Source organism: Felis catus, chromosome B1, assembly GCF_018350175.1.
Source record: "Felis catus isolate Fca126 chromosome B1, F.catus_Fca126_mat1.0, whole genome shotgun sequence".
Taxonomy (NCBI): domain Eukaryota; kingdom Metazoa; phylum Chordata; class Mammalia; order Carnivora; family Felidae; genus Felis; species Felis catus.
The window spans coordinates 31,438,319-31,465,182 of NC_058371.1; the positions used below are offsets into that span (position 1 = coordinate 31,438,319).

Sequence of the window (26,864 nt, forward strand, 5' to 3'; positions counted from 1 at the left end):
ACACAATCTTTGCGTCAGCACTTCAGAGGGTATCTCCTGCCCCCCTCCCCCCACACTGTAAGCCAGCATGCCCCTGTATCAGAACTAGTCTGATCAGGCCACGCTACTATCCCATGATAGTGATGTGTGACCCCCCTGCTCCTTATAAACCAGGGCCTTACCCTGTTCCTTCTGGTCTGGTACCAGTCAGCGGATCCCTGTTTTGTCCCCCCATGCCTAACCTAACTTTTGTTTTCTGGGCAGCTCTGATCCAGGGCCCTCTTTGCTGATCCCATTCTTCAAAGATGCCTAAATCTTACTCCTGGACCACTATACCCAATATCTACTCCCTGATCTCAGGTCACAGGTGGAGTATCACAACATGCTAGGGTGGAAGGCAACAGATTCCTTGGACATGGTAATGATAAGCAACTCCATGAAACGCCACAAAGTGCTCAGAGATTGTTTTTATTCTCTAACTGGATGAGAAAAATGAGATTTGTCTCCACTGTGCCAGAATACACAGAAAATGTTTTTAGAGAAAAATAAAATGCTTAAATCCCCCCAAACACAACCCCATCATTAAAATACAGATGAAGACCGTGAGATCCAGATAAGCCATGTCAGTTAACCAAAGACAGACGGCTAGTATTGAGAAAACTGGAATTAGAACCCAGAACTCCTGAGCAGCGACCGTCCCGGAACCAGAAAGGCTTCTTCCTGGTGCCCCACACAACTTCCTACTGCTTCTAATAACTGCATGATATCACATTTTCAGTCTAAAACACCTGCGTGTCTCACAAATGTGAGTATTCTTATTAAATAAGTGATTCAAAGTTGAATTATGATGGAAAACGGTTCATCAACGCCTTCCAGACCTGATGGGAAATTTATATAGCAGTGACAAGAATGAATTTGAAGGGAAGTCACACTGGTAATATACTTTAACCAAGGGACATGGAACTTGAAGGAAGAATTGCCCCACAGCTCACCAATGCTCTGTTTATTTGTTTTTAATATTTGAACGTTATATGTATATTTCATCTGTTTCTGATACACAACAACAGATGGGATATGCGCACCAGTCCTGGGGGGAATGGCCGAAACAATGGGAGAGGTGACAAACGTTGAAAACTTTGGAATCAGGAAAGCAAATGGTCTGTCATAATGGCCTAAAGACATAAATGACGTAGCAAGCTCAAAAGGACTGAACCATCAAGAAGGCTGTTTAACATTAGCATCAACCTGTTTAACATTGCATTGGGGCCCCCCCAAAACTCAGAAATCGGCAGCACCCAGATACCTTCACATTTATCCACATAGTTCCTGTTTCCTTTCTTCTTCATTCGCTTTGTGTGATCGACACTTCCATCTGGCATCACTTTCATTCTGCCTGAAAGATTTCCTTTAACATTTCTTGCAGTGTGTGTCTGCTGGTGATAAATTCTGAGAGCATTTTTTTTATAAATAAAAAGCCGTTATTTCATCTTCAGTTTTGAACAGCATTGAGCTTGGTAAAGAATTCCAAGCTGATAGTTTTTTCTGGTGGTGCCTTCCTCCACTATCCCCTGGGTTGCATTGCTTCCTAGGAGAGGTCTGCTGTCCTTCTTAAATTGTTTCTTCGTATACGTTTCTTTCTCTGCCTGCTCATTGTTTATTTTTTATTTTTATGAGTAGACTTTACTTTTTACAACAGTTTAATTTAGATAAAGGTTGAGAGGAAAACATAGAGTGTTCCCATATACCTTCCCTCTTCCCATACAGTTTTCTCTATTTTTAACATCTTGCCTTAGTATGGTACATTTGTTACCATTAATAAACCAATATTGACACATCATTAACTAAAGTCCTTAGTTTATATAAGGGTTTATTTTTTTGCATTGTATAGTTCTATGGGTTTTCACAGATGCATAATATCCATTACCGTACCATAAAGAATGGTTTTACCACCCTAAAAATCTCCTGTAGTTCATCTACTCATTCCTCCCTCCCTGCCTGCCTCCGAGCCTCGGGCAATGACCGACCTTTTTAATGTTTCTACAGTTTTGCCTTCTCTGAGTGCTCTGTCTTTATTGTGATAAAATTTACAGAACATAAAATTTATCATTTTACCCATTTTTAAGTAATGGCATTAAATGGCATTAAATATATTCACGGTCTTGTGCAATCATCTCCACTCTCCATGTCCCAGAACTTCTTCATCATTCCATATAGAAACTCTGTACCCATTAAACAGTAACTCTTCATCCCCCCCTTTCCCACACCTCCAATAACCTCTATTGTGCTTTCTGTCTCTGTGTATTTGCTTGTTCTCGATACTTCATATAAGTGGAATCATATAATATTTGTGCTTTTGTGTCTCGTCGATTTCACTCATTGTTATTCATTAATGTCCTCAAAATTCCCCCATGCTGGAGCATGTCTCAGAATTTCATTTCTTTTTATGATTGAATAACATTCCCCTGGATGCACATATCACATTTCTTATCCATTCATCTGTCAAACAACTAAGTTGTTTTCATCTGTTAGCTTTTGTGAATAACGCTGCTATAAACAAAGGTGTGTGAGTACTGTTTGAATTTCTACTTTCAATTCTTTGAGTCCTACGACTGTAAGTGAAATTTCTCTGGTTGCTTTTAAGATTTTTCTCTTTATCCTTGGTTTTAAGCAATTTAATTATAATGTACCTTGATATCAGTTTTTTGTTGTGGTGATGGAGAGGCTGCTGCTTGGAATTTGTGAAGTTTCCTGGATCTGTGGAATTATCCTTTTCATCAAACTCGAAAATGTTTCAGCCATTATTTCTTTTTTTCTGCCCCCTCTTCCCTTCTTCTTTGAAAACTTCGATTACATATACATTAGGCTGTTTGAAATTGCTTCACAGTTCATTGATGCTCTGTTTATTTTTAGCTTTCTTCTGCTTTGAGTTTCATTCTGGACAGTTTCTAAGGCTATGTCTTCAAGTTTACTAATGCTTTCTTCTGAAATGTCTAATCTTCTATTAATCCCATCCAGTATATTTCTCATCTGAAACTGTAACTTTCATCTCTAGATTCTTGATTTGAATTTTTATAATCTTCCATATGTCTGATTAACACAGTCCATCTTTCCTTTATCTCCTTGAACATATAGAAATTGGTTCTAATACTTGTTTTAATGCCTTTGTCTACTAATTCTATCATCTGTTTCATTTCTGTGTCTTTCTATTGACTGATTTTTCTCCTCAATTATGAGGAGGTTATATTTTCCTGCTTCTTTGCATGCCTGATCATTTTTTATTGGATGTCAGAGATTGTGAGTATTACTTTGTTTGGTACTAGACATTTTGTAATGTCTGAAAATAAGCTTGAGCTTTGTTCTGGAATGCAGTTAAACTACTTGGGAATAGTTTGACCCTTTCATGTCTTAGATTTATGTTTGGTTAAGTAGGACCAGGCACTATTAGTTTGGGCTGATTTTGCCCCAGTACTGAGGCAAAGCTAACCTTTTTTGGGTATTCTGTTGGATGCCCTGTGAATTATGAGGGTTTTTTTTTTTTACTTTGTTTTGTGAGAATAGGAACCATTCTTGATCCTATGTGAGCTGAGTGATTGCTCCTTCTAATCCTTTTGGATGGTTTTACTAGGCTTGGGTGATTTCCTCACATGCTTGCACTGATCAGTTTCCCACTGAAAAACTCAAGGCGGACCTTCTGCCGATCATCAGAGCACTTTCTATGCAGTTCTGTTCTGATTCTCTGCCCTCTGAGCTTTAAGAGTATTTGCTCATTGTACTCCCAGCTCCATATCTTCAACTCAGCTTCTGCTGAGGGTCAGAGGCATACCACAGGGTCAGAGGCAACAAGAACTGACATGGTTTCAGACCATCCTCTGGAGCACCAGCCCCCTCTGTGGCTTCTACCCCGTCCTTGACATCCATCTTCTCTTCCTGATTCCCTGTCCTATGGACTTGAAGTTCCAGCATCAGGCATGGAGACCACATACTCACAGAGACTACTTAACCGGCTCCCTCAATTGTGTGGGGCCCCTTCCTCTAACAATCCCTTGATCCCCTATTCTTCTGTGTATTTTTACCCTTTTTACTATGGGTTCTACTTCTCTGGTTGAACACAGGCTAACACTCTTGGGATTTTTAAACGAGCTTTGCCTGCTTCCTGGGATGGGAATAGGGCAGATTGTGTGTGGAGCCTGGCTTGGGGGAGTCAGAGCAGGAACGTCAAACGCACAAGAAGCCTGCATCAAGAGGTAACCAAGGGCCACCACCAAAGAGGGGGCAGCCAAGCTTTCAAAGGGCAAAGAGTGGGGCTGAGGGGTGGAGCCAAGGGACAATTACTAGGGGTCAAATTCAAAACACGAAGGGCCAACCCGATGTGGAGACTACTTAAAAATAAACTCTTAATAAAACAAAAAAGAACCAGCTTGAGTGGCTGGTGGTGACAAGGGTCACAGTTGTGCCATAAAAGTGGTCAAAGTGGTCAGGGTTGAGTAGAACAGAGATTAGCTTTAGAAGCCAGCGACCCCTCCTCACTACACCCCCCACCCCATGCACCCTGATCAGGGTCTGTTTGCATCGGACAATTTGCGTATTGTATCAGTCAATATCAAGACAAGAAAACAGAAGCCACTCCGGACGGAGTAAAACAGGATGCGATGCGGCGAATCGGTTACAAACGTGTTGGCCAAACTGGAGAAGGTAAAAATGGGATGAGGACGGGGATCGTCCAGAGATCAGGAATCTGCTACCTGGACTGGAGCTGCTGCTGTGGTTTCTGGAACTCTGTCGCTGCTTTGACCGCAGTGACGTTGTTGGAACCCGTTATCACCAGCCGCGGCTGCTGCTTCCAGCGCCACACACAGGGAGAGGCTCCTCTTCCGGTTTCCCGCTGGTGCCTCCTGCTGACAGGGCTTCCCCGGTAAACAGCTCGCAGGGGAGTCTGAGAAATGCAGTTGTTGGACTCCTGGCCCCCTGCAAAATAGAAAAGAACACAGAAGGGCAGCAATGGAGCCGAGTGACAGCAGCCAGCACCTCACACACACACACACACACACACACACACACAGTGCTCTTGTTTTCCCACACTGGCTAGGGGAAGAGGGAAGATGTCTTTGCGAGTGGGTCTATCCTGGGGAGAGACGTGGACGAAAGAGGAGGCAGCATTCAATCTGCTCCCGCCTGGTCCCACGGGGCTGATTCGGATCCATCCCGGAGCAAAATCAGAAAAGCCAGCAGCTGTTTTCTTGAAAGTCTTTGTGAGCAGAAAGCAGTCGGGCCCAAGGCACAGACTGTCAGGGATCTGTAGGGATCAAGTGTGTTGGATGGCATGCAAGTGAGCTCTGCAGCCGGACGGAGTTTGTAAAGCCCTGAGGAGCCCTGTGTTACATTGCTCGGGCTGCCTTCACAAAGCACCACAGACGGTGTGGATTAAACAAGAGACATTTCTTTTCCCACAGCTCTGGAGGCTGGACGTCCGAGATCAAGGTGCCGGCATGCCTGGCCTTCTGCCAAGGCGTCCCTCCTTGGCTTGTAGGTGGCCGCCTTCTGTGTCCTCACTGTCCTTCCTCTGTGTGTGCATCCCTGTGTGTGTGTCCCTCTCTCATTTCACAAGGACACAAGCATATTAGATTAATGACTAATGACCTCATCTTAACTTAATCACCTCTTTACAGACCCTATCTCCCCAAACAGTCACATTCTGAGGCTCTGGGGGTTAGGACATTGATATATGAATGCGGGGTGGGGGTGGGGCGGGAAGGGGAAACATTTCAGACTGCAAGTCTGGAAGTTTGCAGAGTCAGGGGACCCAGAGAAACCTCAGGAATGCCACGCTTCCTGATGGGAGCAACCCAGGTGATGCCTTCAACTTAAGAAGCACATTAGAAGCACATTAAGCACATTAAGACTAAGAGAATGCACCAGCACTTGGGTGGCTCAGTGGGTTGAGCGTCTAACTCTTGACTTTGGCTCAAGTTACGATCCCAGGGTCGTGGGATTGAGCCGTGAGCTGGGCTCCATCCTGAGCGTGGAGTCTGCTTGAGATTCTCTCTCTTTCTCTCCCTCTGCCCCTCCCCCACATGCACAAGCACTCTCTCTCTCTCTCTCTCTCTCTCTCTCAAATTAAAGAAAATTAAGAGGACGCATATGCTACTTCAGCAGAACTCATCTGACCACTGTCAGCTGATTTATAATTTTGGAGGTAGCTGAGACCAATGCTTCTCAAACATTCTTGTGTGTACAAATCCTGGGAGCGTGGGAGCACACAGATTCTGATTCAGTGGGTCAGGGTGAGATTTGAGATTCTGCATTTCTACATACTCCTAGGGACCACCCATGCTGCAGGTGTGCAAACCATAACCATGGTAGCAAGACAGTGGGTCTCAATCCTAACCATGTGAGAGTCTGGGGCGTCCCTAAAACCCCCCAGATCCGGGCTATACCTTCCACCGATGCAATCAGAATGCTGATCTCGGGGCCCGGGCATCAGTGTTCGTAAAGCTTCCCAGGCAATTCCAATGTGCAGCCGAGATGGCAGATATGTCTACTGATGAAGTCCCACTACCCAAAGTGGGGAAAAAAGACAATTCCTCCAGCTGTATCTTCACCGTGCCCCCCTCCACCGGGCGGTTTTGACACCAGGTGGCATGCAAATGACAGCCAGTGACCCTGCATTGTCCTGGCAGTGCCAGAAACAGGGGCCGGTTTCAAGGGTGGCCCTGGGCTGCCACCAGAGACAGAGAGGCAGACCAGTTCTTAAGGACGTGGGGGAACGCTGGGGACTCCCGAAATAACTAGGGGAGAATCTGAGGAAGCTAAAGTGTCGCGTCAGCATGTCAGAGATAGGGAGTTAGCGAGATCTGGGTGTCGGTTTCATTTTTATTTTTTTTTTAACATTTTATTTATTATTGAGAGACAGAGCACGAGCAGGGGAAGGGCAGAGAGAGAGAGAGAAGGAGACACAGAATCCAAAGCAGGCTTCAGGCTCTGAGCTGCCAGCCCAGAGCCCGACTCAATCTCATGGACTGCATGGGGCTCAATCTCATGGACTGCAAGATCATGCCCTGAGCCAAAATCAGACGCTTAACCAACTGAGTCGCCCAGGTGCCCCCGGGTGTCAGTTTTCAAGTGACTTCTTTCACATCTGCAGTCTGGAGAGATGCGGGACATTCAGGTAACGCAGGTTCAAAGGCCGGGGCAGTAGGCAAGGCACAGGGAGATACGGTGGCAGGCAGAAAACCATATGTTGTCCGAGAAACTGTGTGGCATTTGGGAGATTGGGAAGTGGTCACCAGTCACAGGCCTGAGTGCTATTGTGCTAAGTGTTCTTGTGAGTAAAAGGTCCAAAGAAGGAGCCGGTCTGGACTCATGGGGACACTGGACTGAGGGTTGTATGTCTGGGAAAGCCTAATTCCATTAGCAGTTTTCTTTCTTAGTACATTTAGGCAAAGGTTATTGGACATCCTAACATGCCCCCTGTACATGAACCTTCAGAATAAAGAACGAGATTTAACTTATGGCAAATATAAAATCATATACCAGGGGCATCTGGGTGGCTCAGTCGGTTAAGCAACTGCCTCTTGATTTCGGCTCAGGTCATGATCTCATGGTCAAGGAATCAAGCTCTGAGCTGAGCTCTGCATTGGGCTCCACCTTGGGCCCAGCGCTCTCTCTCCCTCTGCCCCTGCCCTGCTTTTTCACTCACGCTTTGTCTCTCTAAAGAAAAAGAAAGATCACATACGAAGTGTACAGACTTTAACAGGAAGCCGGGTTTCCTCCCCATCTCAGTCTCCTGCCTCAGCTCCCGGTCTCTGAGGAAGCCACACCTGAGCCCCCTGAAGAGCCAGAATTTGGACAAAGCCTGACACTGTTGTAAGCCAGGGTTGGCCAAGAGCAAGTTATAGCAATTAAATTTTAAAATGCCTTTTGATCCTTTCCTCAAACCTTCCTGCCCCACCTCATTTTTACCCCTGTGATCCTAAAAACAAGAGAGACAGAAGGAAATGGGGGAAAGAAGAAAAAAAGGACTATGCTCCTTCCGTAGGTCCTGTTTGAGGTCTGTCCTGTTATGAATTGTGTCCCCCCCAAAATCCGTATGTTGAAGTTCAACCCCCAGCATCCCAGAACATGACTGTATTTGGAGATAGGGTCTTTAAAGGGCTCGTTAAGTTAAAACATAAAACGATCAGTGGGCCGTAATCCAATGATTTGTGTCCTATGGAGATTAAGACAGACTCCTGCAGACAGAGGACCATGTGAGGACCCAGGGAAAGGACGGCCACTTGCAAGCCGAGGAGAGAGGGCTCAGAGGAAACTTGACATCTTGATCTCAAGCCTCTTAGCCTCCGGAATTTTGAGAAAACGAATTTCTGTTGTTGAAACCACGCAGCACGCAGCACTTTGCTACGGAAGCCCGAGCAAACTCATCTACTCCCCAACCACAGATCAGCCTGGGATTGGGACAAATGTTAAAACAGCAGGATGTGGAGGTTGGGGCTGGTCTTCTTCGTTGTGAAACTAGTTTGCAACTGTCAGATGAGACTTGTTTTTATTACCGAAAGCAATCTAAATGCTGCAGGTCCCGCAGGAGACACTGTCAAGGGGCAGGAAGCACAGCGCAGAGCTGGTCTGATGGCAGTGCTGGAGGAGATACAAGTCGTTTCCCGTTTGGACCCCACAGAGTTCAGCCTGTTCAATAAACCCAATACACTCAGCATAGTTTCGTGTCCTCTGTTGGCCTCTTTTCTCTTCGGAGTCTTTCTTCTCTAATGATATCTTTTTGAAATCCTTTTGCTCAATGTTTTTCGGATTCTCAGAATTCTTTTAAAGAGAAAGAATTCTTTTGAAGATCTTCCATGTTAGGATCTGAGTGTTTTTATGCCACTTCTAAATGTTTAGTGTCCAGCCATCATAGGATGAATAGGACTTTGCATCTCAAGATATTTTTTCATGAGTAATGTCCTATGGCAGTGTGGTCTCTCAGGCTTATTTAAAGCCCTTGTGTATTGAACCATGAATTCAATTTACAGAGCCACTTCAGGTATGAATCATCTATATGAATCTGGCCACTTTCCGCCATGAAGAAACAACGGGACTAGCTCAACGATGATCACTCTATTTCCCGGATGAAACACATCCTGGGCCACAGCAGTTAAGACTCTTCTATTATGAACAACCGATTTGGGTTAGCTCCTTAAAGGGAGTGGGGAAGAATTGTACTGGGAAACACTGAATTCTTAATCATTCGTAAGAATTAAGGAGCCAAGCCTCAGGAGAGATAAACTCCAGGAGCACAGGGAGCAGGAATGCACCGAACCTTTCCTTGTGGGTTACATTCTTGTGACTCAGCTCTACTGACTTTCAGACTCCGCTTCTTTGCTCAAATACACACAACGGACTATCACTGAACCATAAAAAAAAAAAAAAAGGAAATTGTGACACGTGCTAAACCATGTGGCTAAACCTTGAAGACATTATGCTCAGTGAAATCAGCCAGTCACAATAGGACAAATACTCTAGGATTCCACTTATATGAGGTACCCCACAGTAGTAAGATTAGTAGAGACATAAAATAGAATGGGCCAGGGCGGGACGGGGAGGCGGGGGGCAGGCGGGGGGAGAGTGAAGAGTTGTTGCATGGATCCGGATGTTCAGTTTGGGAAGATGGGAGTTCTGGAGGCAGATCGGGGGGGTGGTTGTGCAAGAATGTGAATGTGCTTCATGTTGCTGGAGTGTACACTTATATATGGTAAAAAATATTAAAAAGAGCAAAAAGAAAGGAAAAGAAGAAAGAAGAGAAAGAAAAAGAGACAAGAAAGAGAAATGGTTACCAAGAGACCAAATCACAATTCTGATTCTGATGCCAGGAGCTAATCCCACTCCAGAGACTACAGGCTCATGACTCCGTTATCAAATAGACAGAGCAGACCCTAAGAAATAGGTAACAGGGGTTGATTCGCCCAGGAAGAGAATTGATGTTGGGTGATGACTGGATGCATAACCTGACATCGATAACTGGGTGCTCATCGTCAGGACTGGATAGTAAATTCTACCAAACATCTTAGAAAGAAATAATATCAATTCTACACAAGTTCTTTCAGAGACTGAGGAGAAAATACTTCAAAATGTATCGGATTAAACCAACGTCATGTGGCTATTAAACCAAAGACACTGCAAGTAAAGAAAAGTCAGGTCAGTATTTCTCATGAACACAGATATAAAAATTCTAAATAAAAGTTTAGCAAATTGAATCAAACAATGTAATGGAAGGATAGATAATACATTGGGGCAGTGTATCCCAGGAAGGCAAAGTTGGTTCAACATTTGAAAATCAATCTATGTAATCTATGTAATCCATCATATTAACAAATTTTCAACTAAAAAGCATAAAGTCATCTCAATAAAGATAAAACATTTGAAAGAAGATCCAATATATATTCCTGATTTAAAAAAAAAAAACTCAGGAAACAAAGAATACAAAGGAATTTCCTTAACCTTATAAAGAATATTTATAAAAATCTTGCAGATGACATATTTAACAGTAAAAACTAAATGTCTTCCTCATAATATCAGGAACATGATAAAGATTTCTGTTCTCTCTGCTTCTATTCAACAGTGAACTACAGATTCCAGCCAATGTGATAAGGCATGAAAAAGAAATAAAGGCACGGAGGTTGAAAAGAAAGAAATTAAATTATTTTTATTTGCAGACAAACTAATTGTCTAGAAAGAAAACTTAATGGGATCTGAGGTGCTTGGGTGTGTCTGTTGGTTAAGCATCTGACTCCTGATTTCTGCTCCGGTCATGATCTCATGGTTGTAAGATTGAGCCCCATCTCAGATTCCACACTGAGTGTGGACCCTGCTTGGGATTCTCTCTCTTGCTCTCTCCCTGCCACCCTTCTCTAAATAAATAAGTATTCTTTTTTAAAAAATTCAGTGGGATCTCCAAAATCTACTGAAACAAGCAAGATTAGCAACACTGAGAGATCCACATGCAAAAATCAACTGTGTATCTAAACCCTAACAACAAAGTAAAACTTTTTAAACAATCCCACTTAAAATAGCATCAAAAATACAAAAAAGAGGAAAATAGGACAAAAATGAAATATCTGTACATTAAAAATCTACATGCTCTGCCCTCAAGTGGAATATAACTCTTCACTCCTTAAGGAGTATGAGACATGTGTGACGACTTTTTTACAAAGAGTACGTAAAGAAGGAAAAAGTACGTAAGAAGTACGTAAAGTACTTAAAGTCCAAAAAGTACGTAAAGAAGGAAAAAATAACTTCACAGTAGAAAAACCTGAAAAACACAGCCTCAACCAGGTGATCGAGATTCACATCAACAGTGATAAGTCAGGCTGACAGAGTACACCCTTCGTGTGATGTGATGAGATAAACGTGATGAAATGTGATGAAACGTGATAAATGTGATGAAAATGACACGTTACCTCTGTGGCCATCCTCCCAAAACCAGTAAGCCCAGTCTCATCATGAGAAAAGCATCAGGCAAATCCCTCCTGAGGGACTTGCTTCAAAGTACCCGACCAGCACGCTTCAAAACTATCAAGATCATCAAAAACGAGGAAAGTCCGTGAAACTATCACGGCTAAGAGGTGCCTCAAGAGACAAGACAACTCGCCTCTCTAGAAGAGATCTCATATCATAAAAGGCACATCAGGTTAAAAACTAAGGAAAGATGAGTAAAATATGGGCTTTAGTTACTAATAATGTATCAATATTGGTTTATTAAGTGTGACAAAATGTTTCATATTTACTGAAGATATTAATGTTAGGAGAACCTGCCATGCGGCATGGCAAATCTCTGCACTGTCTTCACCATTTTTCTGTATCTCTGAAACTATTACAAAGGAAAAATAGATTTAAAATAAAAGCCCACATGCTGCAAGTAATTTTATAAAAGCCTTAAAAAATGGAGAGATATACCATTTTATGGATTGGTAAGCTCAAGGTTGTTAAAATGTCAATTCTCTCCCATATTGACCCACTACACAATCCTAATCAGGCTTTTTCTGTAAAAACTGGCAAACTCATTCTAAAGTTCCTATGAAAACACAACCAATTTGAGAAAGGAGAACAGATTCTGAGGACAAACACTGATTTTGAGACTTCTCAAGATGGTGAAATACTGGCGCCAAGATACACAAATAGGACAATGCCACAGAGTATGAAGTCCAGAAACAGGTCCACGCGCATATGGACATCTGCTTTTTAATGGAAGTACAAAGGCATTTCCGTGGAGAATGGAAAGACAATCCCACAGTACGGGGAGAAAATCGTTGCAAGATACATTTTTGATAAAAACTTGAATGCGGAATAATTTTTCTTAGTTTATTTTATTTTTAAACTCTCAAAAATTGATACGATGAAGTGCCAAAGAAGGTATACAGACTGAAAACAAGCATATGGAAAGATGTTTTGACATTATGCATCACTGAGGAAATACAATTTAAATATCAAAAAGACTGATCCTACCACATGTCGGTTAGGGGAAGAAGCATCTAGAACTCTCATACACTACCGGTGAAAATTGTAGAATAGTTTGGCGATTTTTTTGTTTTTTAAGTGAAACATGCCATGTGATCTAGCCATTCCATTCCTAGGTATTTACATGCAGAAGCCTATGCCCCTACAAAGACTGTACCCGGAAGGTCACAGCAGTTTTGTTTTGTTTTTATAAATTTTCTTTTAACGTTTATTTTTGAGAGAGACAGAGACAGAGTGCAAGCGGGGGAGGGGCAGAGAGTGAGGGAGACACAAAATCCTAAGCAGGCTCCAGGCTCTGAGCCGTCAGCACAGGGCCCCCGATGCAGGGGTCGAACCCACAAACCGCGAGATCATGACCTGAGCCGAAGCTGGAGCCACTGTGGCGCCCCCGTCACCACAGTTTTTATTGTAGTAACAAAAGAGAGGAAATAGTCCAAATGGTTGTCAACAAGTGAGGATAAACAACTTATCTATGCAAGATAACACCATCCAGCAATGAAAGGGAATGAACTATTGATATACACAACAACATAGATGAATATAAAAGTAACTATACTAAGAGAAAGAAGCCAGATGAGAAGAAAGAATCCAGGGAAAATGAATCATACATCCTATAGGATTCCATTTGTATGACATTCTAGATCTTGCAAATTAGCTGATGTCAACAGAAAGCAGATCAATGGTTGCCTGGGAATAGGGATTGAAGGCAGAGAGGGAAGGGGGAGAGGAATTACACAGGCACAATGAAACATGGGGGCATATGCTCCTTATCTTTATTATGGTGATGGTTTCATAAAAGCATACATGTGTTTAAACATCAAATTGGACACTATAAATACGTGCAACTTAGTATATGTCGATTATACCTCAGTGAAGCTGTTCAAATACTAACAGAATTTTTAAATATTTTTTAAAGCAAATGATGATTTAGGGAAACATTTGCCAATACATTACAGAAAAGGGGTAATTATCTGCACAAAAAGGCTTCATACAAATCAATGGGAAAAAATAAGCACTATAAATTTTAAATGGGCAAATGACATGAATATGCAATTCACAAAGGCTAAGCACAAATGGTTAATAAAAATATAAGAAACATTTACCCAAGAAATATTAATAGCACAAAAACAGAATTCTCTTGCCTACCGGACTGGCAAATACGATTTTTAAAGTTATTATATTCAGTGTTAATGAGGATGTGAGGGCACTCAGATAAACACTCTCTGAAGGTTATTTGACAATGTATACCACCCCCAAATACATTACACTTTTTTAGAATGGAGTACTAACTGACCATTAAAAATGACATTACTGGGGCACCCGTGTGGCTCAGTCACTTAAGCATCCTACTTTGACTCAGGTCACGATCTCACAGTTCACGAATTCGAGCCCCTCATTGGGCTCTCTGATCTCAGCACAGAGTCCATTTCAGATCCTCTGTCCCCCCCCACCTCTCCCCCACTCATGATCTCTCCCTTTCTCTCTCAAAAATAAAGAAACATTAAATAAATAAATAAATAAATAAATAAATAAATAATAAAATAAAATAAAATAAAAACGACATTACTGAAAAATATTTCTGTGCAATTTGAGGGAAGGGGAATATAAGAATATACATACCAAAATGTATTGCCTTCTTTGTGCTTTATGTTTTTTAGATATCTTTTTACATTTAACATGCATTACTATTGGTTTTAAATCCTCATTTTAAAATGCTGACTTGTTCATGTTCCATTGATTTAGAGAGTTAAGCCTTTGTATAAGCAGCTAATGTTATCATTATCTATCCCTATATATCCCATACATATATATATATATATATATACACACACATATATATGTATCCCATATATATATATGTATTCCATATATATATATCCCATATATATATATGTATCCCATATATATATGTATCCCATATATATATGTATACCATATATATATATGTATCCCATATATATGTATCCCATATATATATATGTATACCATATATATATATGTATCCCATATATATATGTATCCCATATATATATGTGTGTCCCATATATATGTATGTATCCCATATATATATGTATCCATATATATATGTATCCCATATATATATGTATCCTATATGTATGTATCCCATATATATATGAATCCCATATATATATATGTATCCCATATATATATATGTATCCCATATATGTATCCCATATATATGTATGTATCCCATATATATATGTATCCTATATATATATATATATGTATCCCATATATATGTATGTATCCCATATATATGTATGTATCCCATATATATATGTATCCCATATATATATATATGTATCCCATATATATGTATCCTATATATATATGTATCCCATATATATATATGAATCCCATATATATATATGTATCCCATATATATATATATGTATCCCATATATGTATATGTATCCCATATATATATATATATATATATCCCATATATATATCCCATATATATGTATGTATCCATATATATATGTATCCCATTTTTATATATATGTATTCCATATGAAATCATGTTATCATATAACAGCTATCCCTGTTATAACACCTTGAGTCACTTAAAATACAACTGTGAAGAGAACATTTCTCCAACACTTGGCTATAGAGTGGAAAGACCATGCTTTCTGGACTATCCTAAATAACAAGGTGTGGATCCATATCCCTGTATGTCAGGCATAAGAAGAAAGCCAAATCTGGGCATGGGACCAGGAACTTGGAACAGGAAGGAACAAAATGAAGTATGGTACCCACTTTGACCAGTCACTGGAACTTTACCTGTACTGATAGAAGAGAGAGAGAGAGAGAGAGAGAGAGAGAGAGAGAGGGAGAGACATCACAGGACATCAACATGAAACAAAACAGGCTACAAAACGGGGCGCCTGGGTGGCTCAGGCGGTTGAGCATCCAACAGGTCATGATCCCACGGTTGGTGGGTCCGAGCCCCACGTCGGGCTCTGTGCGGACGGCTGGGAGCCTGGAGCCTGCTTCGGATTCTGTGTCTCCCTCTTGCTCTCTGCCCCTCCCCCACTCACGCTCTGTCTCTCTCCCTCTCTCAGAAATAAATACACATTAAAAAATATTAAAAAAACAAAACAGGCTACAAGAGGAAATGAAGAGCCCAACTCCTGTTGCGTCTGGTTGGATAGACAGCACTGCTAAAAACAAGCCACCCCTAACAGAAAGCCCATCCTACTTACCGGGGGGACTTGAGGCTTTGGTCCCTAGTAGTCAACTTTCTTAGCGGCTCTTGTTAATTCTCCACGTCACTTGGTATTAACACATAACGCTCCAAACTCTCGGAGTCATCCAGCGCTCTCCTCAGAGACCCAACACGCCTCCAGCTATCGTGGGCTGGCTGCCTGTTTAGGAATCGGTTGTGCCCTCACTTCCGGGTTGAGTTCTCTTCACTTTCCAGGCTCTGGTTTCCAGGGGTCAGAGGCTTGCCCTTGCACAGCTTGTGCGCTGCCGCCACCTAGGGGAGAAATTGTGCAATCGGCCAGAGCTGGGTTCTTCACAGGCTTCGTTCCGAAGTCCTCAACAGATATTTTGTCAACTGAGGCCGTCATGTCTTAGGCCGGTCATCCAGGAGGAAAGGGTGTGGCAAGAGCAGACAGGACCCCATGTGAAAGTGGAATTAAGCAGTTTTTTAAGGAGGATTCACACCCAGCACAGAGCCCAACACGGGGCTTGAACTCACGACGCTGAGGTCAAGACCAGAGCTGAGATTAAGAGTCGGATGCTAAGCCAGTAATCCACAAAGGATTACTCCACTGGAATTAAGCATTTAAAGGCAATCAGGGGAAGAAGCGTTCTTCTAAGGACTGGAAGGACAGGATGCTATTCTGGAATGAGTGGAAGGTGAGTGGCAGGGTGGGGTGTGGGAAAGATGGACAGGTGGCGGGGCGCCTGGGTGGCTCAGTCGGTTAAGCGGTCGACTTCAGCTCAGGTCATGATCTGACCTCACGGTCCGTGAGTTCGAGCCGCGCGTCGGGCTCTGTGCTGACAGCTCAGAACCTGGAGCCTGTTTCAGATTCTGTGTCTCCCTCTCTCTGACCCTCCCCCGTTCATGCTCTGTCTCTCTCTGTCTCAAAAAAATAAATAAACGTTAAAAAAAGAAAAAAAAGATGGACAGGTGGCAATGAGGAAGAGGAAGGGCAGTAATAATTCCAGTGGAGTAATCCTTTGTGGAAATTATAGCCTTTCAATAAGAGGCCCCATGTCAGGTTTTTAAATGAGTTACTAAGACCTGACAGAAACTTCTTGTAGAATAAACAGAAGGACCAGAGAAACAGGATATCTGGTCACCTTGGTCCTAAAACAGTTTACACAAGAAGCTCAAGTTCAGGGGCACCTGGGTGGCTCAGTCAGTTAAGTGTCCGACTCTTGGTTTCGGCTCAGGTCATGATCTGGAAGCTTGGTGAGTTTGCCCTTGTGAAGAAAGACACACAGGAGAGCCAATGTTTCTGACCAGGAACAGCCATGCTGGAATTTGCATACATTTGGATGAAAACGAACAGTGGCTGTGTTAGCCACTAAGATTTGAAGGTCGTTGGTTCCAAAAAGCCTACAATGTAGTTTGAGAGATAAGACCGGCACACCAGGAAAATGGCAGATATAGCCAGCACTTAAAAAGTGCTTATGATGAGCCTTGGGTTGTCCTCAGCACTTCACATATAATAACCTCTTCGATCCTCACTGTGAACGTCCGTGGTGGGAAATACTGATTATCCTTAATCTTTGGTTGAGGCAGCTGGGGCACAGGGTGCTCAAGTCACTTGCTCAAGAGCACACAGCTAGTAAGCGGCGCATCTGGGATCTGAACCCGGATCAGCCAGGCCCCAGAGTCTACGTTCTTGAATACTGTGCTCTCTGCTTCGCAATACAATTCAAGTGACATTTATTCAGCATCTATTTGTGCAAGAAACCATGCTAAATGCCGTGGGGGTTGATATAAACACGTCTCTCTCTCCTTCAGGGGCTGATAATTACAAGGGAAAATTGAGAAGGATCTACTAAGTAATACTGAGTATTGAGTACTGAGTACCGAGGACTGATAACGTAAGAGGCCAAAGAAGGGAGAGCTGACAGTGCGGTGAGGGTAGAAAGAACCAACACCTGTTGAGCACTCAGTGGGCACCAGTGAGTTTTCACAGGCACGAACACATTCACGCCTTACCACAACCATAGGAAGTACGCACTGTTTTCATCCCCCCTCCCACAAGGGAGGAAACGGACACAGAATTTCAATGCCTTGCCCACTCACTCAGCTGGGAGATGGCTACGTTAGGATGTACCCCCACACAGCCCGGCGGCAGAGCCCACGTGTTCACCCACTAGTCTGTCGCCTCTCGTGACTCCACAAAAAGAGCCCAGGCTGAAGCTCCCAGATTTCAGATTTTGCCATTTCCGGAAATAGGAGGCTTGGTTCCTTTCCTTCCCGCCCTATCGGTTTCCTCATCCGTAAAACGAAGCTAACGATTTCTCCTTTGCTCACCAAATTATACTTCCGATTGGTATGATGGATGTTATGATCATTACTAGTAGTGTCATTAGCTACTGAGGCAAACAAAAGAATAGAGAAGCATGAAATACGCAAGGGTGTGCCACACAATGTCTTAGAGGGTCTGTCAGTTACAAGCAGTAACTCGGTCTTGACTGAGTCAGCTAAAGGTGCATAAGCCCAGTGGCAATGTTTCTTTATTGTTTTGTCGGGAGGCTTTCCATCAGTGCCAGTTTTCCCGGCTTGCTCCCAGGAAACTCCCCCCCCCCCCCCCCACAGTTCTACTGTTGTAGAACCTTCTAACGTTGGGTCATTCGCTCCGTCCTGTTCTACCTCCTGTGTTTGCGCCAGCAAGGCTCACTGAACATTGTTTGCTGTATCATTTGCTCCGGATCTTTACATGCTTCGGAGAGGAGCGCCTGTATAAGAACAAGGGGGAAAAGTCCTTGCTGTTCTTGCTGCCATGGACCATCTCCCACAAGCATCATTCCAAAGCATTATTTTGTAAAAGGTCCCGTTCACACCAGGCATGGGGGTGGGACGGACCAATGGAAGTGAAGGGGGCAGGCACGTCTGGGAAATCAGAAGGAGAGTAGTCTGGCTGACGCAGAGATTTCATTTAGGTAATGTGAAGAATTTAGTGAAAGAAAACCTAAGAAACACAAGGTTCAAACCGGCATAGACCTTGGAGGAGAAACTAGTTTTTGCAACCCAAGCAGCTCCTGTTAACGTCTACTCATGTGCCAGCCAGCCTCAGTACGGGGTCTGTACCTGATGGGATTTATTGTACAATTGATTGTACAGCTTCATCCCAACCTTTTCCCAGACATTCTGCTTTCCGCAGTGAGCAGCTGCTCCTGGCTGGGGAGAACCAGTCAAAAATGTAATTGAAATCAGGGAAAAGGACTATGAGAAAAGACACCGAGGACTTTGGGTAGACTCCCCTCAGCCTTCTTTCTCCTTTTCTCTTCTCCAGCAGCTAAGCCTGGGTCTTGCCAACTCCTTTAAAATGTAACCAAGGGAACATGTACATCTGGCCCTTGAATGAGATGGCAGCAGGCTCAGTTAAGTTCAGAGCGATTTTGATTACATTCATGAGACAGATGCTGTGATAAAATGAAGAATAGTAATATAAAGAAGACATAGTCCCAAGGACATTAATAAAAAATGGGTAAACGATGTGAACAGCCATTTTACACACGCACACACACACACACACACACACACACACAGATATAAATACATGAATTTTAAAAAGATACAAATAGGGGCGCCTGGGTGGCGCAGTCGGTTAAGCGTCCGACTTCAGCCAGGTCACGATCTCGCAGTCCGTGAGTTCGAGCCCCGTGTCAGGCTCTGGGCTGATGGCTCAGAGCCTGGAGCCTGTTTCCGATTCTGTGTCTCCCTCTCTCTCTGCCCCTCCCCCGTTCATGCTCTGTCTCTCTCTGTCCCAAAAATAAATAAACGTTGAAAAAAAAAAAGATACAAATACAGGAATAACAAATACAAGAAAAAGTATTCAATATCACCTCTAGAATGGTTAAATGTAAAAGTCTGATTTTTTCAAGTGTTGATGAGGATATAGAACCACTGGAATTCTCATAGAGAGCCAACAATATGAGTGTGATGGTACAACCACTCTGGAAAATAGTTGGGCAATTTCTTGGGAAATTAACCATGCACCTACATCATGACCCCAAACTCCACTCCTAAGTATCTCTACTAAACACATGAAAACATGTGTCCACAAAAGTCAGTGTGAAATGCACAGCGGCTTTATTCACAAGAGCCAGAAACCAGAAACAACTCGAACATCCACCCACTGGTTAATGGACACATTGTGATCTTTCCATACGATGGAATGCTTCTCCTATTGGGGGGGTGGGGGGGGGAAGCCGGACACAAAAGAGTACATACTTTATGATTGGATGTCTATGAAATTCTAGAACAGGCAAAACTAAACGATGGTGTTAGAAAGTAGGAGACTGGTTGCCCCAGGCTGGGGCTGGGGTATTGTGGCGGAGGCTAACTAGAAAAGCATTTAAGGAAACTTTCTGGGTGATGGAAATGTCCTTCTTTTTAAATTTTTTTTTTCAACGTTTATTTATTTATTTTTTGGGACAGAGAGAGACAGAGCATGAACGGGGGAGGGGCAGAGAGAGAGGGAGACACAGAATTGGAAACAGGCTCCAGGCTCTGAGCCATCAGCCCAGAGCCTGACGCGGGGCTCAAACTCACGGACCACGAGATCGTGACCTGGCTGAAGTCAGACGCTTAACCGACTGCGCCACCCAGGCGCCCCATGGAAATGTTCTTCAATGGAGCATTGGCTGCATGGGGGTATACATCTAGAAAAATCAAGGAATCGTACACCTAAAACCTGCACCATTTTTTGTCTCTATACCTCAGTCAAGAAAAGTTAAATACAAATGGATGCAATAGAACCACTTAAGAGATTCTTTAGTTATCTAGAATAATAATGATAATAATAATAATAATAATAATAATAATAAATAATGGTGGTGGTTGAAAGTAAGGACAAAGTAGTTCTGCAGATTTGAGAGACACCGAAGAGGTAGAATTAACAGGCCTTGGAGATACTTTATGTAGGATGGGTGAAGGATAAGTAGGAATTGAAGATGGCCACTAGAGTTTTGGTTTGAAACGTGTCTCTCAGTTTCATGAAACACTGAAGCTAAAGCAGGTTCGCGAAGGAAAGAAGACGAAAAGGCCCATATTCTTTTACACGTGCTTGAGGTGACCACAACCTACACAAAGAAGGTTTGAGTAATAGTGGGACACGCGGATTTGACGGGGAAGAGAAGTCGTTATCACACAACCTCTTGAGAGCCGTTATCGCATAGATGGAAAGTGAGCTGTTGAAGAAGAGACTGCCTAGGGAGCGAATGAGGAGCAAAGTGATATAAAAGGACTTTATGTGATGGAGCCCTGAGGGATTCCAAATGCTGAGTCAAGTGGTGAAGAAATGGCTGGCAGAGATAGAAAGAAAATAAGGCAAGTGACACCAGCATTAAAGAAAGAAAGGAGAAGTCAGTCGCACCAAGCTCTCCCAAGAGGTCAGGTTAAGATAAACATGGAAAATCTCCCTTAAATTTAGTAACAGGGAGGTCATTTTGTGGTCCCTTCGGGATCTGAACAGGTTAAGCAGTAAATGGGAGGTGGAAAAGTGCATCCAGTGAATCTAGGTACCACAGTCAAGACAATTGGCTCTGAAGGGGGGGGCGGGGAAGAAGAGAGTGACATCAGAAGGCACATGTAGAGAGTTAGGGGAGGGCTTTACATAAAAAAGATATTTGAACATGTTTTGGTGTTGATAAAATTAGCCAGTAGAGAGAGAGAGAGATCAAAAATATATAGATACCATTTTCTGAGAAGGTGGAGGCAGCTGGCACAGGTAGAGGGGCTTGACTTAGATAAAATGTGGGATTGGAGAGGAAGACAGGGTGAGTGGGTGTAGCTACAGAAAGTTTTAGTCATCTAGTAAAGAGATGTCAAAGATAAATAAACATTTTTTTAAGGGGGGGACACCCAGGTGGCTCAGTCAGTTAAGCGTTTGGTTCTTCATTTCAGCTCTGGTCATGATCTCATGGTTTGTGGGTTCAAGCCCCGTGTCGGGCTCTGCACTGACAGCTCAGAGCCTGCCGGGGATTCTCTCTCCCTCTGTCTCTGTCCCTCCCCCACTCACGCATGCTCGCTCTCTCTCTCTCTCTCTCTCTCTCTCTCTCTCTCTCGAAATAAGTAAATAAACATTACAAAAGAGAGAGAGGGGGGCGCCTAAGTAGCTCAGTCAGTTAAGCGTCCGACTTCAGCTTGGGTCCTGATCTCACAGCTTGTGAGTTCGAGCCCCACCCCCCCACACACACACACACACATACTCCTGGAAATTGTTCCCAGGTCAGTGTGCAGTTGGAGACAGTGACCAGGCTTTTCTCAGAAGAGCAACCTGCCTAGTTGTGCAATCTTCTCTAGCAGAATTCTGTGGTCCGTGCCCCAATTATAGAGAAGGATGGTTGGGTTCATCTGGGGTCGTGGTTTGACAAAGAGGACACCATGAAAGGAGAAAGGGTCAAGGAATTACGATGTTGGCCGGGGAAGAATGAAATGATACACCATGGAACCTAAGTAGGATAGGGAAGGAAGACAGGAGGAAGCTGGTGGATGGAGAAGACAGATGCAGTGAGGGACAGGGAGACTTAGTGCTGTCAAAGCACAGGAGCATTGGATGTATTTGAACAGCAAGCCAAAAGAGCCAGAGAGGAAATGTCTACACTAGCGATTTCAGCAAATAGAGTGTTTGGGGGAACGGAAAGGGCCCAGCAAATGGGAAGCTAAGGTAGAGAAGGGACCACACGACTGGAGGTCTACCATTCTGGGCAGGCCATCTCCACGGATGTTGAAGTGACTCCTAGCGACAACAGGAGCTGTGCCGGAAGCAAAGCTGCACCGTGGTTTGACGCCAAAGTCTTCAATAAATCAGAAGTGTCTCTGAGTCAGCAGATTACAGGAGCAAGAGGGGTGTGAGAGCAGCAGAGCCGAACGGCAGAGGATGAAGTATAGAGGCTTGAGCAACACGTCAACCCCCTGCCGCGCTGGACAATGTGGGGAGTGAGATACAGAGAAACTTCCGCTTGAGAAGACGAAGGATGAAATTTCATCCCTAGAAGAGGGAACCAGGTTTTCTTTTAAAGCAAACACGTAGGGGAGACTGTTTAGTGAAGACGGCAGTGTACGGAATTATATGAGTGAGTTTGTTGGTCAGGAAACACATAGGTAGAGTGGGAGTGGAGGTTTGGTCAAGGGGAAGAAGCACAGAAGAAGGCAGATGCCCAGGACCGCTTTTGGGTGGCAACTGAGAAAACAATGGAAGACCGGATGGTCCCCTGTTGCGCACTGGTCCCTGGGCTTCCTAGAATCCAGCCACGGCCGGGAGTTGGGGGCCGGCAGCTGGGGGTGGGCCACGAATTCCCATTCCTCATGCTCTGGCGCGAGGCATGGACTCCTAGGAGCAACAAAACAGCATTCAGGAGATTCTTCACCTGGAGGCAGTTGTCCTCGTCCTTTGGAGCTGGGGCTCTGGATCAGGACAGAGTGGTGCAGGGGCTGGTGGCGGTCAGGGCTGCCATGGTTGGGAACCCAGAGCTGGGTTTGTTCAATAGGTACAATTTGAGGACATGGGTCCAAGGAAATTTAATTTTTTTTTCAACATTTATTTATTTTTGGGACAGAGAGAGACAGAGCATGAACGGGGGAGGGGCAGAGAGAGAGGGACACACAGAATCGGAAACAGGCTCCAGGCTCTGAGCCATCAGCCCAGAGCCCGACACGGGGCTCGAACTCACGGACCGCGAGATCGTGACCTGGCTGAAGTCGGACGCTTAACCGACTGCGCCACCCAGGCGCCCCAAGGAAATTGAGGGAACTAATTAGTTCAGATGCCTGCCATGGGGTCCTGGTGGGTTGCTAGGGGGCCGGCTAATGGCCAGAGGACAACCAAGTCATGAGGCTGAAGGTTTATGATGGCAAAACATGGGTGTATTTGGGTAGGGACGCTGGTCAGAGAGTGGGAGATACAGCTGGAAGCCTATCTGCCTATATCTAGGCAGGACATCCAGAGTCCATCCCAGCAGACAGCTAGCACTCCTCTTTGTTCTCTTGAGAAACAAGGCTGTCTTTGGCTACCTTCTGGGCTTTCCACCTAATGCTGAAGTAGGTAAGAAAGATCAAAGATGTTTGTCTCCAGCAGAGGGAGTGCAACACCACAGAGAAGCAGACTTGTAATAGGCTTATTGTGTAATCAGAGGCCTTTTCAACTGTGGAGGGATAAAAATGGCGCCCGTTTGGAGTGATAGGAAAAATCAAGAATGGTCCATTCCGCCAGAAATGGAAAGTCTCAGTGTAAAGTCCACTGTTCATCTAGCCTTCTCTGAAAAGGGGTTAACTTTTAAGAGCTGTGGACAGCGTGCAATACATTCTCCCCTCCTGCCTGCTTCTTCCCTGAGGCATCTACACTTGGGTCCCATGGAGGGTCCCTGGTGTCCCCACAGTTGTGAGATAAGGCTGAAAACTGCTGGTCCCCAGCAAGGTCATCGCTGTAAGTGTACAGGCCACATCTCTCTGACCTCCACCCCATGCCCATCCACACAGAAGGTTTCCGGATGGTTCTGTGTTGTAGGATGAAGTTTATCAGGATGAGGACTGTGTAACTATGGCACGAAGCTTAGCTGCCAAAATTAATCATATAAATAATTTCGATGTAATACATTATTTGAACCATAAGGCTTTATGTGCTATAGCGTTTGGTCTTCCACCCTCCCGAAGTTCCTTCCATGAGCCCCTCACGTTATGTCCAGTCCTTCGAGGCCCCAAGCCCTGAGTGGAGGCCACACTCCTCACTGCCCCTGCCCACCCCCAGCCTCACTGTACCAGCCCTCTCCTGACATCACATCTTCATGTAACAACAATGCACCTATGCGTCTAGGTCCCTTTGCTCCTTCTCAAGGTATTTTCAAGGCATTATTTTTCCTTTCGAGATCCGTATAAAAATTAACTATATAGATACATTTGTGTGTGTGCACGATTTGTAATTTTTCAACAAATCACTTCTGTATAAAACTCCGTGCACTCAAATTATTATTGTTTTCCTTTACACTTGGTGCCCTTCCCTAAACCATTTTTCTCCTAGCTCTGTATAGGACCCATACGTCTCCAAATCTGGGTTGGCTGCGTGAGATCATCGTGCTCTTTTTTTGCCAATCTCTCGCTTGTCCACGATTTCCCTCCGTGAGTCTGCCTAAGTGCCTGCAGTCTGATTCTCCGCGACCTGCCCCCTTCTCTTTTTCCCACGCGCTTCTACGCAGGAACTTTGTCAATGAAATAGCAAAATAATAGTGATGAAGAACACGGGCACTGGCCCCAGACCGAATGGGTCCAAAACCCAGCTCTGAGCAAGTTGTTTATAACTCTCTCTGCATCTGTCTCATCGTCTGTGTGAGAGCAAAAATAATGGCGCCTTCTTCTGGGCTGCTGCAAAGGCTAACTGTGCTAACACGTGAAATGTCGTTAGAGCAGTGCCTGGCCCGTGATAGTCAATGTTAGCTTACTATCAGTGTGACCTTAGCTAACAGATTGTTTTGTTTAACAATCGACACCATCTCTGATGTGTCCTAGATCTACGATCTCTGCACTCAACTGCAGACCTCTGTCGCCATTACTCTCCATCAGCTAATCTTATTTCTATTTCAGGACAGACGCTTACGACACCGTTTCCAACAGCTTCCTATTGCTTCTTCGCAATCCTCTGCTCTGCACCGTATCTGATTTATGGCTTGTCCTTTCTGAGTTGTTCCTAAGCCGGGAGTTACGTTGAGCAGATGACATCATCTCGGTCTTGAGGAAAGGGTAAGGCCCACAGAAGCTTTCCAGAAGGTGCGCACCTCACCAGTAGCATCATCAAAACTTATCCCCGTCTCAGTTGAGGAGAAAGGAATAGGTCTGCTTTTTCTTCCAGAATATGTGTGCGATAGAAACTTGCCAGGAAATAGAACTTTCACTTCATGGCAACACAGGACAGAAACACTTCCTGAAGGATATGCATTCCACTTGCTTTTTCTAGATGCTTTAAAATCCGTCTCTGGTGGGGCACCTGGGTGGCTCAGCCAGCTAAGCATCTGCTTCTTGGTTTCGGCTCAGGTCATGATCTCACGGTTTGTGGGTTTCGAGCCCCACATCCGGCTCTGTGCCCCTGGGGCAGAGCCTGCTTGGGATTCTCTCTCTCTCTGCTACTCCCCTGCTCTGTCTCCCTCTCAAAATAAATAAACTTTGAAAAAATGTTAAAAATATTTTTATTTTTCCTTTCCTTTCCTTTCCTGCTCTCCGTAGAGCACCCGCTCTCCAGCCGTCCTGCAATTCCCTGCTCGTATGGATCCAAGCCTCCTCCCCGAACCTACTTGGGCCTCTCCAGCCAGTGCGGACAGCCTTAGGCTGGTTGTTTGCTAGGGGTTGGGAGGCACTGGGTGTCCACAGGAACCGGGGTGTCCACAGGCATGAGCATGGACTATGGGCCTGGGACGTCTGTTCTTATCAAAGGTCCTATAAACACTTGGGTGAGCCTTCTGGTCCCCCCCATCCTGGGCAGACTCGATGCTCTGGCACTGCACACAGCGAACACACTAGAAGGGTCAACCCTGGACACGCGACACTGGGCAGAGGGGTCCCCATGATTGCCAGCAGCACGGAGGATGGGGAATCTCTGTTTTTCTTCTAAGGACTGAAGAATCTTCTGGCCATATTTCTCTTTTTCGCATTTTGTTGCCGGAACACTCAGAGCTCCCCCTTCCGAGGTGACAACCTCATGACAGGTGGGTGGTAGTAACCCCACTCAGGCGTTATCTGGTGTTTTCCTCCTTACTTTCCCTTCCTTCAAACACTGTGGCTAATCAAGCTTTGGTATAGTGCATGTATTTTGGTGAACCGCCTCGCATCCTCTTTGGACAGGGCTGGATAGAAAACAGAGAAAGGAAGAGACCTGTCCTCGCAGGATGGGCCTGGGGGGCCCCAAGCATACACCCTCTTCATTCAGTGTCTTCAGAACCAATATACCAGTGCCAGTTACAAGATAACTGTTGGAAGAAAGCAGCCAGGCCGCCCGCTCTCCCCTCCCCCTCCCCCTCCCCCCCCCCCCCCCCCGGTCAATTCTTGGCACCTGCCTTGCGGGGGGACGAACGTGTACTTTGCATCCCGCTTTCCTGCAAGCTCTTCGACTGAGCTCTGGATGCAAAGGCAACGCACCCTAGTCTCTTCCACGCCTCCTTGCAGCTTGAGGGTTTTCCAGGGT

At 44.4% G+C, this 26,864-nt stretch overlaps 1 long non-coding RNA gene across 1 annotated transcript; it reads right to left on the reverse strand.

The window, feature by feature from the left end:
• Window positions 1–431: 431 nt before the first annotated feature.
• On the reverse strand, window positions 432–16,052 carry LOC109498791. Its single transcript, XR_002155708.3, has 2 exons — window positions 15,708–16,052; window positions 432–4,944 (listed from the first exon to the last, which is right to left on the reverse strand). It is a non-coding gene; the product is annotated as an uncharacterized LOC109498791 (long non-coding RNA).
• Window positions 16,053–26,864: the final 10,812 nt, after the last annotated feature.